The sequence below is a fragment of the Orycteropus afer genome, unplaced genomic scaffold (genome assembly GCF_000298275.1).
Source record: "Orycteropus afer afer isolate SDZICR_OR568_19922 unplaced genomic scaffold, OryAfe1.0 scaffold00202, whole genome shotgun sequence".
NCBI lineage: Eukaryota > Metazoa > Chordata > Mammalia > Tubulidentata > Orycteropodidae > Orycteropus > Orycteropus afer.
Window position 1 is genome coordinate 193,374 of NW_006921789.1, and position 18,223 is coordinate 211,596.

Below are 18,223 nucleotides of genomic sequence, written 5' to 3' on the forward strand. Positions count from 1 at the left end.
ACCCCTCCTTGGGTTTCCGAGGCAGTATCACTATGGAAGTAGGATTGCCCAACCTTCCTTCCGAGGAGTGGCCGGTGGGTTTGAACCACCAGCCTTCTGGTTAGCAGTCAAGTGCTTTAGCCACTATGCTACCAGAGCTCCTTCCAAAATAGTAGATACTATTTTTCTAAGTATATTTTTAACTAAGTTTACCAAAATTCAAAACCATTTATACATCTTTGTGATCAATGTTTAAATTAAATTGAAAAAGTACAATTCTTAATGGTATCCACAACACTCATACATACATTTATATATTCCCTTACGCCCTGCTCCCAAATTATGTTTGAAAACTAACATATGCACTATAGATGAACCAATATCTGCTTAATAGACTGAACAAGTCATATGCATTCACAGACATTTCAAAGGAACCTAGGGTTGGTTTAAATGTCTTTGATACCTATTCCTCCTTCCCTCTCTTAAGTGATATTTAATATTAACTTGGCTTAACAAATGTCCCTTTATCTCCTGTAACCCTGAAGCTCATTCACAAGGAAATGGGACTGTGTTGATTACATTAATGCACTATGAAATATAGTTGGTAATTGAAAATGTTATCTTCTGAAACTACACAAGGAAAATTAGCAAACCAACTTGAGATAGTATAGAACACATAGAAGATATAATTTACAAAGAAATATAGTGTTATATATTCAAATCTACATATTTGGCAAGGGCCAAATTCCATTCAATATTTCAAAACTGTATTCCTCAATTGTCTGTATAATTTATATCGTGACAAGACAAAACAACAAAATTAAAGTTTCTATATTATTAAGAAAAATGTATTCTTCCTAAAATCAAAAAGGAGAAAGACTCATCTTTGATGGCCTTTTATTCCTTTGAGGAATTTTTCTTTCAACTGCAGCAACCACCTCTCCCTCAATGCCTAAGGTTTCCTTGAGAGTTTTATCCCCAGCATGGTGATCACAAAAATCCTGAGAAATTGTTTACTATGTCTTGTACTGATTATGGTGTACTTTAGGAAGAAAGCATCGTCTGTAATAGGCTGATATGAATCCCTTTCAACTCTACCTCCTCTCATCCACATTATGCAAGGAAAACTGATATTTGGAAATAAACTATTTGTCAAAAAGGAATTTTTAAAAGAAGATTTGGAAGCATTATGGTTTCTTTTTTTCCAATTTGTACTGGATAATGGAAACTACTGAACAAACATATCTTGTTTACCCTTTTGGAATCTGGAAACCACACGACAAAAGATGAAAATGAAGGAGTAGAGGGAGAAGAAAGGCTGATGATCTGTGTACTGCTGGAGAAAGTTGTTTCTTTAAGAGGGATTTGGCAGCTCAAACAACTGGAATGTAAGCCAGACACCTTTCTATTTCTTTCAAAAGAAGCTGGCAACAAAGACGGGGACTTGCAAGGCACCTGGTCTGGGACAGAATACTTAGAATCAGCTTTATTTGCAGCTTCATAAGTAAAAGGGAAATTTGTGTATGTCTTGGCAGGCAGCAAGAGGAAATGAGCCACACCACGTACTCTCCTTGCCTGCTCTGGACTTCACTCCTCCACAGGCACACTGGAGTATGTATTATTTATATAATACCTCATTATTCTCAAAGTACCTTATCATTACTTCATTACAGGAACCCTGGTGGCAACATGGTTAAGTGCTTGGCTGCTAACCAAATGGTCAGCTGTTTGAACTCACCAGCCATCTACGAAGAAAAGATGTGGTCATCTGCTACTATAAAGATTATAACTTTGGAAGCTCTACAGGGCAGTTATAACATGTCCTCTACACTAAGAGTTGGAATTGACTGGATGGCAATGAAGATTTCATTTCATTATCCCTGAGGCAGGGAAAAAAAAAAAAAAAAACACTGCCACTGACAACTCTGTGTAAGACAAAGTGAAGCTGCTTCACAGGATTTCCAAGGCTGTACAGAATCAGACTGCTTCATCTTTCTTCTGCGGAGCAACTGGTGGGTTTGAACAGTGAACCTTTCAGTTAGTATCTGTATGCTTCACCCACTGAGTCAGCAGAGCCCCTTTAGAGGCAGGTGATAGGGGGAGTAATATACTGTGTTAAAACTTAGACTAAATCTCATAGAGAACACACAATTAACAATCATGTTAAGTGAAAAAATAGCAGTAGTTAAAATTTATTGAATACCTAAAAACTATCAGACCTTCTTCAGAAGTTTCCAGACATCATTCTCTGTAATTCTCACAACATCCCAGCAAGATCTTTCTTATGTTCATATTACAAAGAAACTGAGGCTAGCACAAATTACGTAACTTGTTCAAGTGACATGCCTTAGTCTGACTTGAAGACTTATGCTCTTTATAATTTTTTCTCTGTAGCCTGAGGTTTAAGAGCTCTGGTGGCATAGTGCCTAAGACATTTGACTGGTAACCAGAAGCCTGGAGGTTCTAACCCACCAGCCACTCCTCAGAAGGAAGGTTAGGCAATCTACTTCCTTAGTGATACCGCCTTGGAAACCCAAGGAGGGGTCGCTGTGAGTCCAATTGACCCGATGGCAGTGAATTTGGTTTTTATACATAAATCTGGCAGATATTTCTACGTATTTATTTGTATGTGCTATAAGAACGTCTGCATATATAACAGAGCTAAAGGGACAAAGTTACGACAACTTCTTAGCCGTAGCCAAACACCCTTAGGGAGCGAGTTGCTGGGCCCACAGGTTTAGGACTGTAATCACGGGGATATCAAACTCAATTGGCATAACATACTATATAAAAACATTGTTCTACATCCTACTTTAGTGAGTAGCAATGGGTAAAAAGCTTACAAGCGGCCATCTAAGATACAACAAATGGTTTCTCCCCATCCAGATCAAAGAATGAAGAAAACCAAAGACGCATGGAAGCAATTAGTCCAAAGGACTAGTGGATCATGTGAACTTCAGCCTACATGACCATGAGACCAGAAGAACTAAATGGTGCCCTGTTACCACTGTCAACTACTGAGAAAGGGATCAAAATATTGGATCCTGGGTAAAGTGGGAGAAAGTGTGAACCAAAACCCAAAATCATAAAAAAGATCAGGCTTACTGATCTGACAGAGACTTGTGAAACCCCTGAGACTATGGCATATAATGACCCTTTGGGCCTGAAATTAAACATTTCCCCTGGCTTCCAGTCAAACAATAGACATGTAAGGTGAACATTTAAACCAGGAAGGTACACTCCTTAGAACAATCAACCATGGGAAACCATAATGGCAACATTTGCACAGGGAAATAGAGCTCATAAATAATCAACACATAAATAAATAAATATATATATTAGCTACACATCAAGTTTCTTGATTTTAATGGTAATAGAGGCCAATCATGATAATCACATTTAATTTTTTTCCCCTTAAGCCTGAAATAATTTTTTATTTAAAGATTTAGAAGAGTATTTTAAGAAATTTAACAAAAGGAAAAACTATATATATGTGTATATATGGTCACTATGAGGCACTATTGACTTGATGGCCATGCAACACACATATACTCTCTCTCTCTCTCCAGTTTAGAAAGGGAAAAGAAGATATCTAAATCTATATGGTGCAGTGAATTACTTAATATGACCTTTCCAGCCATAGTCTTTGTAACTCCCACCATGCAGCTGGATGGTACTTTGGAAAAGTGAGGTGCTTTGGGCCTACATATGGAATTGGGTAGCTTGTTAATGATATGAATAAGGTGTATGGCACCCGGGGGGGGGGGGTAGTACCTGGAAATAAGGTACATGGAACCTTAAAATGGGATTGGTCAATTTTGTTACTCCACTAGGCTTAAAATAAGCCATCCCAGAGGCAGAAAGGGGGCATCTCAATAGCATGAAGAAAGAAGAACCAGGGGTAGAGTAAGTTCTTTGGACCCTAGATTCCTGCACAGAATTTCTTTGATCAAGAGACAGAGAGTTATGACACCAGAGATAGCAAGAAGTGGTGGCAGAGAAACAGTGGCACCAGAAACAACAAAACAAACAGAACCAAGAGTCTGGTATGAGACAGAGCTTTGAGCTTCTTGGTCCATGGAGTATGAAAGCTGAGTGCCTTTGCTTAGAAGTCTTGCTGATGGAGTAGGATGCATCTCTGGGCATTTATTGTCAGAGCTAAAAGAGCTTTGTGATGTTTCCCTGATCAAGGCTGAAGCCAAGAGATGTATGCCTGCAGAATGGCTGAGAAGAAGCTGTCCTGACTAAAGAACTGCATTCTGAGTTGTTTCTGATACTGAATTATAACAATTAACTTCCCTAATAAACCCCATAATCATAAGTATTGCTTGTGAGTTCTGTGAGACAACTGCAATGGGTTACTGAATGTAGCAGAGAAATAGAGAGTACCATGGGAGGGAGGGTTGGGGTAAAAACTGATAAAAAGTGGGAGAGTTGAGAAATATTTGATCTCAGCCTCATAGGAATCAGCCTTGGGCTGTTCATGCTGATGGTAAGTATCTCTCAAGCTGGAGGAGGTCAGATGCTGGTGCCTCCATGTCTTTTTTGCTACACACACACACACACACACACACACATACTTTACATATTAATATAATATACATTAAATATTATGTTATTGTAAGTTAATACATATTAATATATTTATTTATTAAATTGTAAATATCTAGAGAAACCAAAACCCAACTCACTGCCATTGACTTGATTCTGACTCCCAGAGACCTCCATTGGGTTTCCAAGGCTGTAAATCTTCACAGAAGCAGATTGCCCCATCTTTCTTCCATGGAGCATTTGGTAGGTTCAAACCACCAACCTTTTGGTTAGCAGTCAAATATCTTAACCACTACACCACCAGAGTTCCTTAATATCTATACAGCAGAACTATTTTTCCCCCTTGAATACTTATTGCATACTTATTGCCCAGTATGATGACCAAAAAGAAAAAAAAAACAGCAAAAAATACTTTGAAAGAGTGTATTAGTTCATGCATAAACAATATATTTGGTCATGATAAATATGTTCATGAAAGCAATGCAAACACTACAGACATATAATTTCTCCAGGCAGAGATATTCAGTAAACATTGTGGGGTTTATTTTACTTTTATAATTCTAGATTCAAGTAACGTAGTTCAGACATCATACTTAGGTTGTAAATTAAATTATCATTGTGGGAACATTTTTATGTCCTCAGCTAGATTTTAAATGCCATAGATCCGAGTTACAGAAGCTGGTGCTGAGAGATAATCATAACATCTGTTTTATGTTTATGAGACTGGGTCAGTATGGTATGGTGTGACATAATACGGCAAACAGTAGATATGTCAAGAACCAACCAACTAGTATCTATTGAACTTTATCTCTGTGATTATTACTGTGTTGTGAGAGGGAGGAAAAGAAAAAGACTTTTTCTTCCCTTAAGACATACTTTCCTGCTAGAGACAAGTCATACCACTTTTACTCAAGGGGGAAAAAAAAGTTAACAGGATAGAATTAATAAACATGAATCTTGTTTTCTAGAAAGCACCATTTTCTAATCTATTTTAAACATACCATGCAATTAGACTACTTGTTTACACTTTCATTCAAGAATCTTAGACTATAAAAGAGGAAATACATTCTGGACAAGGGGTAAGATGAGCAAAATCTTCAAGGTAGAAAGAAACATAAACATTTGTATGAAACATGAAGAAACCTAAGTAACTGAAGTAGAGTTTCTGGTTGTTTGAAACTAAGTTTTTGTGTGGGAATTGGGGGTTAGAAATCCCTAAACTTCAACCAAGGCATGTATATAGCCATGATTAAGAGATGTAGGGCGTCATTTTCCCATCTGTTAACCTTCAGAGCAAAGGTGTTATCTGATAAATTATGGTACAGTGAGGGCCTTATAACAGGACTGTGGGGTATGGGTATATGGTGCTCTTCAGGGTGCTATTCATCATCTTGAAATGACCTGATTCTGATTTATATCACATTACAATAGATAAACACCTGATTTAGCAACAAATTTCCTGTGGATAACAAACCTCAGGCAGGATATCTGAGGATCTCTCTAAAGATGAGCAGAGTAAGTCCCCTCAGTCTTCATGATTCCTTTCCATAGCTGTGGTATCAATAAAAGGAGGGAGATCAAGGATACACACAAAATTTTTCCAACAAACAAGAAATCAAATGGCAGCACATGAAACTAATATACAAAATCTATACTCTTAACATGGCTAAAATTTACTTTTGTCTCACATTATCCCTCATCTGGACTATTCCACAAACTCCCTAATTGACCTAAGTGTTTGTCTCTGGCCTATTCTCCACATTATAGCCACAACTATGCAGTTATTTGTTCAAAATATATTTGTTTGGTGCCTCCCCTCAAAATAAGTGTTTATGCCACTTTCTTTTCATTATTACCTTTCTCCTATAGGATAATTTATACTATATAAAACCGAATACAGATATCCAAGATCTGGCAAATGTATTTCTTTATAATCAAAATTACCTTAGTAAATCAAGAATTTATGTAACTTCCATGACTATCAAAAATATCACCTCAGACTAAACATGCATCAATGAAACCAGTGGGAAAAAAAAAAAAAAATTAAATCCCACACTTGCTCCCTTATGCCTAAGAGGAACCACCATTTAATGTTGCTATTTTTTTTTTTTTTTTAATGTGGCAGTTATCATGACTTGCCTGTCAGTTTGTTGTACTCTGGTGGCTTGTGTATTGCTGTGATGCTGGAATCTATGCTCCCAATATTTCAAATACCATCAGCGTCACCTTTGGTGGATAGGTTTTAGCAGAGCTTCCAGAATAAAACAGACTAAGAAGAAGGAAGAGGTAATCCACTTCTGAAATAATCAACCACTGGAAACCTTATGAATAGCAATACAACACTATCCAATATTGTACTGTAAGCTTAGCACCTAAAGTTGAGAAATATGTATTGGTAGTTGGAGAAAATGGCCTTGGTGATAGAATGATTCCTGAGACCACATGACAGAATTATGCAATATCAATGACTTATTCATTGCAAATACTTTTTTCAACAGCATAAATTGCAACTATATATGTGGATTTTGCCAGATAGAACTCACAGGAATAAAATTGACTACATCTGTGGAAAGAGGCAAGGAAGAAGCTTAATATCATCAGTCAGAACAAGGCCAGAGGCTGACTGTGGAATAGGCCATCAGTTGCCCATACGCAAGTATAAATTGAAGCTGAAGTAAATTAAAAGAAGTCTACAAGAGCCAAAATGCAAACTTAAATATATCACATGTGACCATCTGAAGAACAAAGTTGATGCATTGAACACCAATGACTAGAAGGAGATGAGTTGTGGAAAATCATCAAGAACATCATACATGAAGAAAGAAAAAGGTCATTAAAAAGACAGGAAAGAAAACAAATGCCAAAATTCTTGTCAGAAGAGACTCTGAAACTTGTGTTTAAACCAGAAGTAGCTAAAGCAAATGGAACAAATGACAAAGTAAAAAATTTGAACAAAAGATTTCAAAAGGTAACCGGAGAAGACAAAGTCAAGTATTGAAATGTGCAAAGATTTGGAGTTAGAAAATCAAAAGGGAAGTGCACACTCAGCATTTCTCAAGCTGAAGCAACTGAAGAAAACCATCAACCCTAGAGTTTTAGTATTGAAGGATTCAATGAGCAAAATATAGAACAATTGATGAAGCATCAAAAGAAGATGGAAGAAATAAACCGAGTCACTATACCAGAAAGAATTGGACTACATTCAAGCTTTTCAGAAGTAGTATATAATCAAGATCATTGGTATTGAAGGAAGAGTTGCAAGTTGTACTTAAGACTTTGGTAAAAAACAAGGCTTCATGATAGATAGAATACACACTGAGATGTTCCACTAAAAAAAGGAAGCAATGCTGGAGGCATTCACTCATTTATGCTGAGATATTTCAAAGACAGCTTCCTAGCCAATTGATTGGATGAGGTACATATATGTGCCTATTCCAAAGAGAACTGATCCAACAGAATGTGGAAATTATGCAACAATATCATGAATGTCACATACAAGTAAAATTTTGCTAAATATAATTCAAAATGTGCTTCAGCAGTACATTGATAGGGAACTCCCAGGAATTCAAGCTGAATTCAGAAGAGGATATGCAACAAGGAATGTCAATGATGATGTCAGATGGATCTTGGCTGAAAGCAAAGAAGACCAGAAAGATGTTTACCTGTGTTTTATTGACTACACTAAGGCATTTGGTCATGTGGATTATATCAAACTACGGATAATACTATACAGAATTTGAATTCCAAAATACTTAATTGTGTTCATTAAGAACCTGTACATAGACCAAGAGGTAGTTGTTCAAATAGAACAAGATGATATTACATGGGTTTAAATTGGAAAAGGTGTGTGTCAGGGCTCTATGCTTTCAACATACTTATTCATTCTTTGAGCTGAGCAAATAATCTGATAAATTGTATTATATGAAGAAGAGAGTTACATCAGGATTGGAGGAAAACTCATTAACAACCTATGATGTGCAGAGGACACACCTTGCTTGCTGATAGTGAAGATGACTTGAAGCACTTATTCATGAAGAGCAAAGACTACTGCATTCAGTATAGATTACAATTCAACATAAGGACAACAAAAATCCTTATAACTGGACCAATAAAGAAAATCATGATAAATGGAGAAAGACTGAATTTGTCAGAGATTTCATTTACTTAGATACACAATCAATGCCCATGGAAGCAGCAGCCAAGAAATTAAACAACATATTGCATTGGGAAAATATGGAGCAAAAGACCTCTTTAAAGTGCTAAAGAGCAAAGATACCATTTTGAAGACTAATGTGAGCCTAACCCAAGCAATGGTCTTTTCCATAACCTCACAAGTGTGTGAGAGCTTCAGAATAAATAAGGAAGACAGCAGAGGAATTGATACATTTGAACTGTGGTGTTGATAAAGAATACTGAATATACTATGGACTTCCAGGAGAATGAACAAATCTATCTTGGAAGAAGTACAGCCAGAATGCTCCTTAGAAACAAGGATGATGAGACTTCACCTCTCATGTTTTTGGTCATGTTATCAGATGGGAGCAATCCTTGGAGAAGGATATCATGTTTGGTAAAATAGAGAGGAAGCCCCTCAACAAGATGGATTGACACAGTACCTGCAACAATGGACTCAAGCATAACAAGGATTGTGAGAATGGCAAAGGACTGGGCCATCTTCTGTTCTACAAAAGGCCATTATGAGTTAAAATGGACTCAACGGTCCCTAACAACAACAACAACATTTGAAAGTGGAGACACCCAACCTACTTGAACAGATTTCCTGTTTTTGCCAATGAATTATTGAAGTCTGCTTCTTTTTGAGGAAAAATTTTGATGGATTGCTTAGGATCTTGCCTAAGGTAGATGTCTTTTCCCACTGTTCCATGCACACTTAAGTTGGTGAAGCTCCATATTTGTGGGAAAAAGAGATGGGAAAATTGTTACAGAACGCTAAGGTACCAGGAAAGAAATGGTAAAAGATACTATCTTTTTCATATTAAGATTTCAATGATATTAAGATACTTGAGATGGATTAATGTATTCTCATTTGAAGTTGCTTAGTATCAAAAGATTTCCAAATTCACTGAATAATTCTAAAAGCCATTGGGAGACATTCATTTTAGAGATGATCCAACCAAAAGTTCATTGCTGTTGAGTCAGTTCCAACTCCTAGTAACCCTAGAGGACAGAGTAGGACTACACCAGAGGGTTCCAAGGCTATAGATCTATAGAAGCAGCCTGCTTCATCTCTCTCCCATAGTGTAGCTGGTGGGTTCCAACTGCCAACCTTTCCATTAGCAGTCAAATGCCACTCTGCCACCACACCCCCTTTTAAAGAGGATAAGTCTTATAACATATGGTATATCTGGCAATTTATGTGAGATGTCTGATTCCTAAAACTGGTGACTATTTTTAGCAATTTCTTGTGATCCAATCTATGTGGCTCATGGGAAAAATAAATAAAGAGCAATATTAGAAAATAGTGGTGAACTTGGAGGTCCAATGCTCCTGGCCAATAGAACACCCATAGCTGAGAAGAGGCTGGAGACAAGAGTATAAGTAACATCAAGATAAATGGAAGAAAGACTGGAATTGTCAGGAATTTCATTTTACTTGTATCCACAATCAATAATCATGGAAGCAGCCATCAAGAGGTACTGCCTTAGGCAAATCTGCTACAAAAACCTCTTTAAAGTGTAAAAGAGCAAAGATATGACTTTGAAGCCTAAAGTGACCCAAGCCATGGTATTTTCAATAGTCTCATATGCATGTGAAAGCTGGACAATGAATAAGGAAGACATCAGAAGAAACAATGCATTTGAATTGTGGTATTGGCTATGACTACTGGATATACCACAGACTGCCAGAAGAATGAACAAGTCTGTCTTGGAGAAAATACAGCAGGAATGTTCTTTAGAAGCTATGATGGTCAAGACATCAACTCTCATACTTTGGACATGTTGTCAGGAAGGACTAGTTCTTGGAGAAGGATATCATGCTTGGTGTGGTAGTTAAGTATGTATGTCAACTTGGCTGGGCCTGGTTGAGTGGCTGGGCTGCTAGATGTAGTTATCCCCAATGGTGAGATTGATAATTAACTCTGTGGTGGAATCTACTGGAGGAGCTGGGTATCAGTTTAGGAATGTGGGCTGCTTCCAGTATGTAAGAAGCAACTTTGAGGGTGGTCTCCAGCTTTTTGGCACACTTGATCCCTGCATGTAGACAAGTCATTGTTCAACAGCCTGCCATGCTCTGCCAATATTGAGACTTTTTCTGGACTTGAATTAATGGCCTGCCGTGTTGTTTGGTGATATCAGGATGGTGCCTTTTCACTTGTTAATCTTGGGTTTGTCAGCCTCAGCAGCCAGCAGCTGTTTGAGTGAAGAAAAGCCTCCAGCTTCAGTGGACCAAGAGCAAGAGGCAGAGCTAAAGCTCAAGGTTGAAGGGTTTTCACCCAGCCCATAGAGTCTGGCACTTTGAACTTAGGCTTTAGCCTCCAAAATTGTAAGAGAATAAACTTGTGTTTGTTTAAGCCATTCCACTTGTAATATATATTCCAGTCAGAGAGGCACTAGGTAACCAAAACACTTGGTAAAGTAGAGGGTCAGCAAAAAAGAGGAAGACCCTCAATGAGATGGATTGACAAAGTGGCTGCAATAATGGGGTGAAGCTTAACAAGGATTGTGAGGATAGTGCAGGATCAGGAAGTATTTTGCTCTGTCGTACATAGGGTCACTATGAGTGGAAACTGACTTGACAGCACCTATCAACAACAATAACAACAATCTTTTGCTGTTGAAAAATACTATCTACTCTCTGTGTTCTTACCCTAAACATTGACGGCACAACTTGGGATTATCTTTAGGTTGTACCCCCCAGAAGCAGACCCTGAGATAAAATCTGAATATAAGTAGTTCATTGGGATGTGAGGGTAGCAGTGTAGGAAGGAGAGATAACAAAAGGAAGTCATCTAATAGAAGGTATTCTATCAAACTAGCTACCACTGTTGGAGCTTAATCCTGGTGGAGTAAACCTGGAGACCACTATAAAATAGGTGTCTCAGAATTTTCTCAAACTATGGGCAAGTAGCTACCTGATTCTCCAGTTCCCATCAGGCATTGGAGGAGGGTTGCTACTTGGGAGTGTTAAACTTTTAGTCCTTTTTACTGTTCTATGAATGAGCAGCCACCATGACTTTGAAAAAAGCCTGAGACAAAGAGATGAAATCAGTCATTTGGAAATCTAATGCTAAAATAGGACCTTTGCATTCTATTCCCAGACCACAGAAAATTTAATGATATAATAATTTGCTTTAACATATCTTTCCAGTTTTGGTGACTGTTATCAATGATCTGTTATTAAATTATAGTAGAGAAAATATATTCACAGAGAAATTTTAAAACAACTAATTTAATTTACTCATATTTTAAAATTATTATTTGTTAGTGCATGAACTAATAGTTTTCACTATGTAACACGATCCCATCTTCTGCGAGGCATGTTGTTCCTAGAAGAGGTAACACAGTAAATTTGTATTTCTTAGGGGTTTGGAAAAAGAAACTTCTGTATACCAGTTTTATGTTTTTGTATGTTTAGTAGAGATTTGCAATGAGAATGTCTATGTTAAGGAGCTCTGGTGGCACAGTGCCTAAGGTATTTGACTGCTAACCACAAGGTTGGCAGTTCAAACCCACAAGCTGCTCCATGGAAAGAAGATGGGACACTCTACTTCTTGAAAGATTTACCGCCTTGAAAACCCAGTGCATGTCACTGTGTATTGGAACCGACTTTGTTTTATTTTGTTTTCCAGTTTATGTATATGTTGATTGGCAAATCAACAAATTAAGTGTCTTAATTTTATTTCACTAATAACTAACTTTAAGGAGCTCTGGTGGTATAGAGTTGGAATTTATTTGATGGCAGTAAGTTTGGTTTTGAGTTTTTTAATTTTAACACCAAATTGTGTTCAGATGATAATGTTAGTAATAATAATATTAATACCAAAAACCAAAAAACAAACTCACTGGTGTTGAGTTGATCCAACTCATAGCGACCCCTCTTTGGGTTTCCAAGACTGTATCACTATCGAAATAGTTGCTAAATCTTCCTCCTGAGGAGGGACTGGTGGCTTTGAACCTCCAGCCTTCTGCTTAGCAGTCAAATGCCTTAGGCACAATTTTGGAGCATTTACCATGTTCTTCATGTACCAGGCATTATTCTAAATTCTTTGCATGGATTAACTCATTCAGTCTTTACATCATTCTTAGCCTACTTTACATATGAGGAAACAGAGACATTACTTGATTAAGTAACTTTATGAAGGCCACATAGTGCATAACAATTCTAAGATCTGAGCCCAAATACTGTGGCTCCAGTATCTGAAATTTTAATTATTATACAATATTGTAGCTTTTTTTTTTTTCTTTCTCTAATCCTGCCCTTGAATTTTACTAGTAGCAGCAACAATGGCCATTCAGACAACATTCACTACACCTGACCCCATGATTCTAAGGAACAATTAAGGGCTGATTATACCTATTATGGATATTTAAAATCAAGATCTGTTCAAGAGGTCTTATCAGGAATTATAACTTTTGATAGTAGTCAATGTTAATCTTTACCTTTATAGATCTTATTTTCCTGAGCTTAGACAAACTGATGCAGATAATAATGGAGTCAAATAATCTTCCAAGATACCCTGTTGTTGTTGTTATGTGCTGTCAAGTTGAACCTGGCTCATAGTGACCCCTCCTTGGGTTTCCAAGGCAGTATCACTATGGAAGTAGATTGCCCCATCTTCCTTCTGAGGAGTGGCTGGTGGGTTTGAACCACCAGCCTTTTGGTTAGCAGTCAAGTGCTTTAGACACTACGCTACCAGAGTCAATAAAATTATTTTTCTCCTTTGTCTTACAACAAACAGCATTAACTAAATAGATGACAAAAAAAATAAATGATGGGAGTCAGCATAATCACTGGTGTTTGTCTGTCTTAATAGACTGCAAGCTATTCCTCCAGCTTTAAATTATTTGACAAAAGTTCAGGCAAACACCAAAATAATAATAATAATAATAACATAAAAGTATAACAAAAAGTTTATCGATGATCATTCGTCCATATTTATATTGATTGAGGCCATTCTCTTACTAAAAAAATATTTGTTGGGTACTTATTCTGTTAGGCAGTATGGAAGATATCAGAGATTTTAAGACTATTTACATGAAAAGAGATATTTTGTTATAATTCTTAATTAATTGTTACAAGATGCTATGAGAGAGCATGTTGTTGCTCAGTGCCACCTAAACCAAACCAAACTAACTGCCATCAAGTTGATTATGACTCATAGCAACCCCCGTTGTGTTTCTGAGGTGGTAAATCTTTAAGTAGACTGTTCTGTCTTCTTTCTGTGGAGTGGCTGGTTGGTTTCAACTGCCAACCTTGTGGTTATTGGTCAAATACCTTACACTCTTCACCATCAGTGTTTCTTTGGTCCATTCCAATTCATAGTGACCCTATTATAACAGATTAGAACTACCCCATAGGTTTTCCTAGGCTGTAATTTTTACAATAACTGATTGCCAGGTATACGAGGGTCCTAGCTCATCTGAAAAGACCAGGAAAAATGACTGTAAATGTATTCTTTCTGGGGCTAAGGCATTGTGGTAGACTCTGTGTCATACAGGAGAGAATCAGGAGCAGATTTTGGGCAAAGCCACACTCTCTTACATCCATTTACACAGGTTGCTTAGTTGAGTTTTATGTATCTTTATATAACTCAGATTATAAAGTGCATTTTACTGTTTATATAACATAAAAATATGTCTCAAAGTTGCTTCTAAAAGAAAAATCATGCCTAAGGGAAGACAGAGTCAGTTCTCCCTACACTCCAATTCTGCCTTCCCAACAATACACGCACACACACACACACACACACACCACAAAAATCAAGTTCTCTGTTGTCACAGATGCTACCACCATCATGATGTGGCAAATAGGGTAATGGTTGTTTATTTTTAAAAGGATAATTGTATGTTTATTAAATCATGTACTTGGTAAATTATCTGAAGTAATTAATCGTGGAGATAAAAGATTAGTGAATTGATTTAAAAGAGTTTGTAACATTGCCAAAGAAACATACAAGTATACAGAATGCAGTATGAGAGACGAGGCCGATGATTTCTTGTTTACAGCTTATCTCTACAGATTCTATTTTCAGAAATAAAACTGGATATATATACATGCAAAATAATGTGGCTTCAGTTTGCTTTTATGAATTTAATAAAATAATACTTTAGCAAAAGATGAAGACAGTATTTTTGCCTAACACCTGACCATTATAAAAGAACATATGGTGATAATGGATTCAAACATATACACAGAAGCAATTATTCTAATGAACAGTTCAATATTATCATGTTGATGGAAATTATTAAAATAATTATTTTATTTTGCATTTCCTAGTGGAAACACCAACAAAAATTACTAAATCTTTGTTCCAGAGATTTAGACATCTGTTGAAATTTTGCTTTTCTAAGAAATAATATCTTTAGAATATGGCTTCATTTTTCTATAAAAAATACAGGAAAATGACATATTTCCATATTACAGACCCAATAAAATTAGTAGGGGAGTGTGGAGAAGTGAGAATGAAGAAAATTAAAGCCTGTTTTTTTGAACTTGATGCTTCTACCTAAAGATCACTTAAATAATAATCAAAATATAATTAATCCTTACTGAATGCAGGGATAGTATTAATGGAGTTTCTTTTCGGACTGGAGAATTTTCTTCACTCAGGCAGCTGCTTGCTGCTGAGGCTGATAAACACAAGGTTGACAAGCATAAAAGGCATAATCCCAATATTACCAAACAACATGACAGGCTGGTAATTCAAGTCCAGAAAAAGTCCCATGATTGGCAGGGTGTGGCAGGGTGTGGAAGGCTGCTAAACAATGACCTTACTAAATGCAGAGTTCAAGCATGCCAAAAAGCTAGAGACCTTCCTCAAAGATGCTTCTTATATACTGTAAGCAGACCACTAAGACAGATACTCTAGTAGATTCCACCATGAAGTTAGTTACCAACAGAACCATGGGGAACAAGTACATCTAGCTGCCAAGCCACTCAACCAGGCCCAGGCAAGTTGACATACAACTACCACAATCTCCATGAGACCCTAAATGGCACAGTATCCTTTCTGGTTGTGACTAATAAACTGCCACTCTCACTGTCCAGTTAGAGTGTCTTCTGTTTTATCATGCCCATACTCAATATACAAATCATTTTGGTTCTCTTTCTGTGGTGAACCTTGCCTAATACGCCCACAAATACAATGAAGAGGAAGTGAAGAATACAGGGCCCTGGGCTGACTGTTAAACAGGTGAAGCTGTTCCTAAGGTCAGGGGGTTTGGAGGTAAGAAGCCAGAATATTAACAAAGAAAACCAAAAAGAACATACAAAATGGTGCATCCAGAAGTCCAAATAAGTAGTATGGTCAGGAAATAAGATTGGATGAAATAATGATCACTATGGACAGTAGTGATGTGCTACCAAACAACACGGACCAAAAGTCTAAGAACACTTTTAGAGGAAATTGCACTTTTTGGAGGCCTTAAAAAAAGAATATATTGGAAGTTCCAGTAAGATGGTGGAATAGGCAGAAAGTCTGCACAGACCCTCTTCAACAAAGAAAAGAGGAACCAATTAATACAGGTACAGAAGATAATCCTGGACCCCTGAGCCTTGAAGGGAAGGATATAGAAGTGGACTAAACTCCAACTAGCAGAAGAATTTGCATGAAAATACTAAAAAAGGAGACTTATGGAGCTGCAGTCTGGCAGTGATCCTGATGGCACAGACAGCTTGGATATTGCCAGGTCAGGTTAGGATGTAAGAACTACCCTAAAAATCAGGCCTGCAAAACTGGAGATCCATTTGCAGAAAAATGAAACAAGATCTGTACCTCACACCACACACAAAAACGAACTCCAGATGGATCAAAGACTTAAATGTGAAACCTAAAACTATACAGTTTCTCAAGGAAAATTTAGTGTCAAACTTAAGGGCCCTAATAATTGGTATAAATAGACAACAGATATGAACCCTTTTGCATATACAGTACGGAGTTGTCAGTGAAAGCAAACATGGGTACAGGAACGGATAGATAGGTGAACAAGCTAAACAATTAGGTATGTCTAAATGGAGAGTGTATCCAAGATCATATATAGGGTTGGCAGACAATGGGCCTATAAGTTCATGTGAATGATCAGAATTCCCAGGTGTATAGTAGAGCATACAAGGGGCAAGGTTATGGTCACTGCTCCAAGGTAACCACAGAGAAAAGTAATAATTCCCCTAAGCAAATCTAGAAGGAAGGAAAACATATGAGTTTAATAAGCTAAAACCAGCAATAAAGATGAAAAGAGAGAAAGCATTAGCCAACAAATTGAACTCACCACAGAAAAGTATATGGACCAAAAAAACACCAACCACACGAAAAAAGACACACTAGAATGACAACAATCAATTCATACCTATCACTAATTATACTCAATGTGAATGGATTAAATGCACCTATCAAGAGAAAGAGAGTGGCAGACTGGATAAAAAAAGAAGACCCATTGATATGCTGCCTACAACAGACCCACCTTAGACACAAAGATAAAAACAAATTAAGTTAAGGGACAGAAAAAAAAAAACATATACCAAGCCAATGGAAACCAAAAAAGATCAGGAGTACCAATATTGATTTCTGGTAAAATAGACATTAAGATGAAAAACATCATAAGAGATAAGGAGGGACATTATATAATGCTGAAATGATCAATTGACAAAGAAAACATTACAATAACATTTACAATAACAATACACATTTATACACGCAATGAAAGTGCTCCAAAATAAGTGAAGCAAATATTAACTGAATTAAAAGGGATAATAGACAATGCTACAATAGTAGTAGGAGACTTTAACATACCACTTAAAAGAAGGACAGGTCAACTAGAAAAAAAAATCAACAAAGATACAGAAGAACTCAACAATAAAATTATCTAACTCAAACTCAAAGGCATATACAGAGCATTTCACCCAACAAAAGCACGATTATCATTCTTTTCCAGTTCACATGGATCCTTCTCCAGACTAGACTATATGTTAGGACATAAAACAAGCCTCAATAAATTCAAAAGCATTGAAATATTGCAAAGCATCTTCTCGGACCACAATGCTATAAAATTAGAAATTAATAATAGGAAGAGCAATGAAAAAACATCAAACATATGGAAGCTGAACAACTCACTGCTCAAAAACTACTGGGTAACAGAAAAGATAAATACTGAAACAAAAAATTCCTAAAAACAAATGAGAATGGAGATACATCATACCAAAACCTGTGGGACATAGTGAAAGCAGTACTCAGAGGACAGTTTATAGCAATAAATGCATACATCAAAAAGGAGGAAAGATACAATATCAACAGTCTAACTCATCAACTCCAGCAACTGAAAATAGAACAACAAAAGAATCCTACAGTATCTAGAAGCAGGGAAATAATAAAGATCAGAGCAAAAATAAATGAAACAGAAAACAAAAAAACCATAGAGAAAATCAACAAAACAAAAAGCTGGGTCTTCAAAAAGATTAATAAAATTGATAAATTATTGGCAGACTTAACAAAAGAAAAGAAAGAGAAGATCCAAAT

The 18,223-nt window shown here is 36.8% G+C and overlaps 1 protein-coding gene across 1 annotated transcript in view; it reads right to left on the bottom strand.

Moving 5' to 3' along the window:
- Nucleotides 1-18,223, bottom strand: part of NAALADL2 (N-acetylated alpha-linked acidic dipeptidase like 2) — a 1,092,303-nt gene that overhangs the window by 74,689 nt on the left and 999,391 nt on the right. The window lies entirely within an intron of this gene.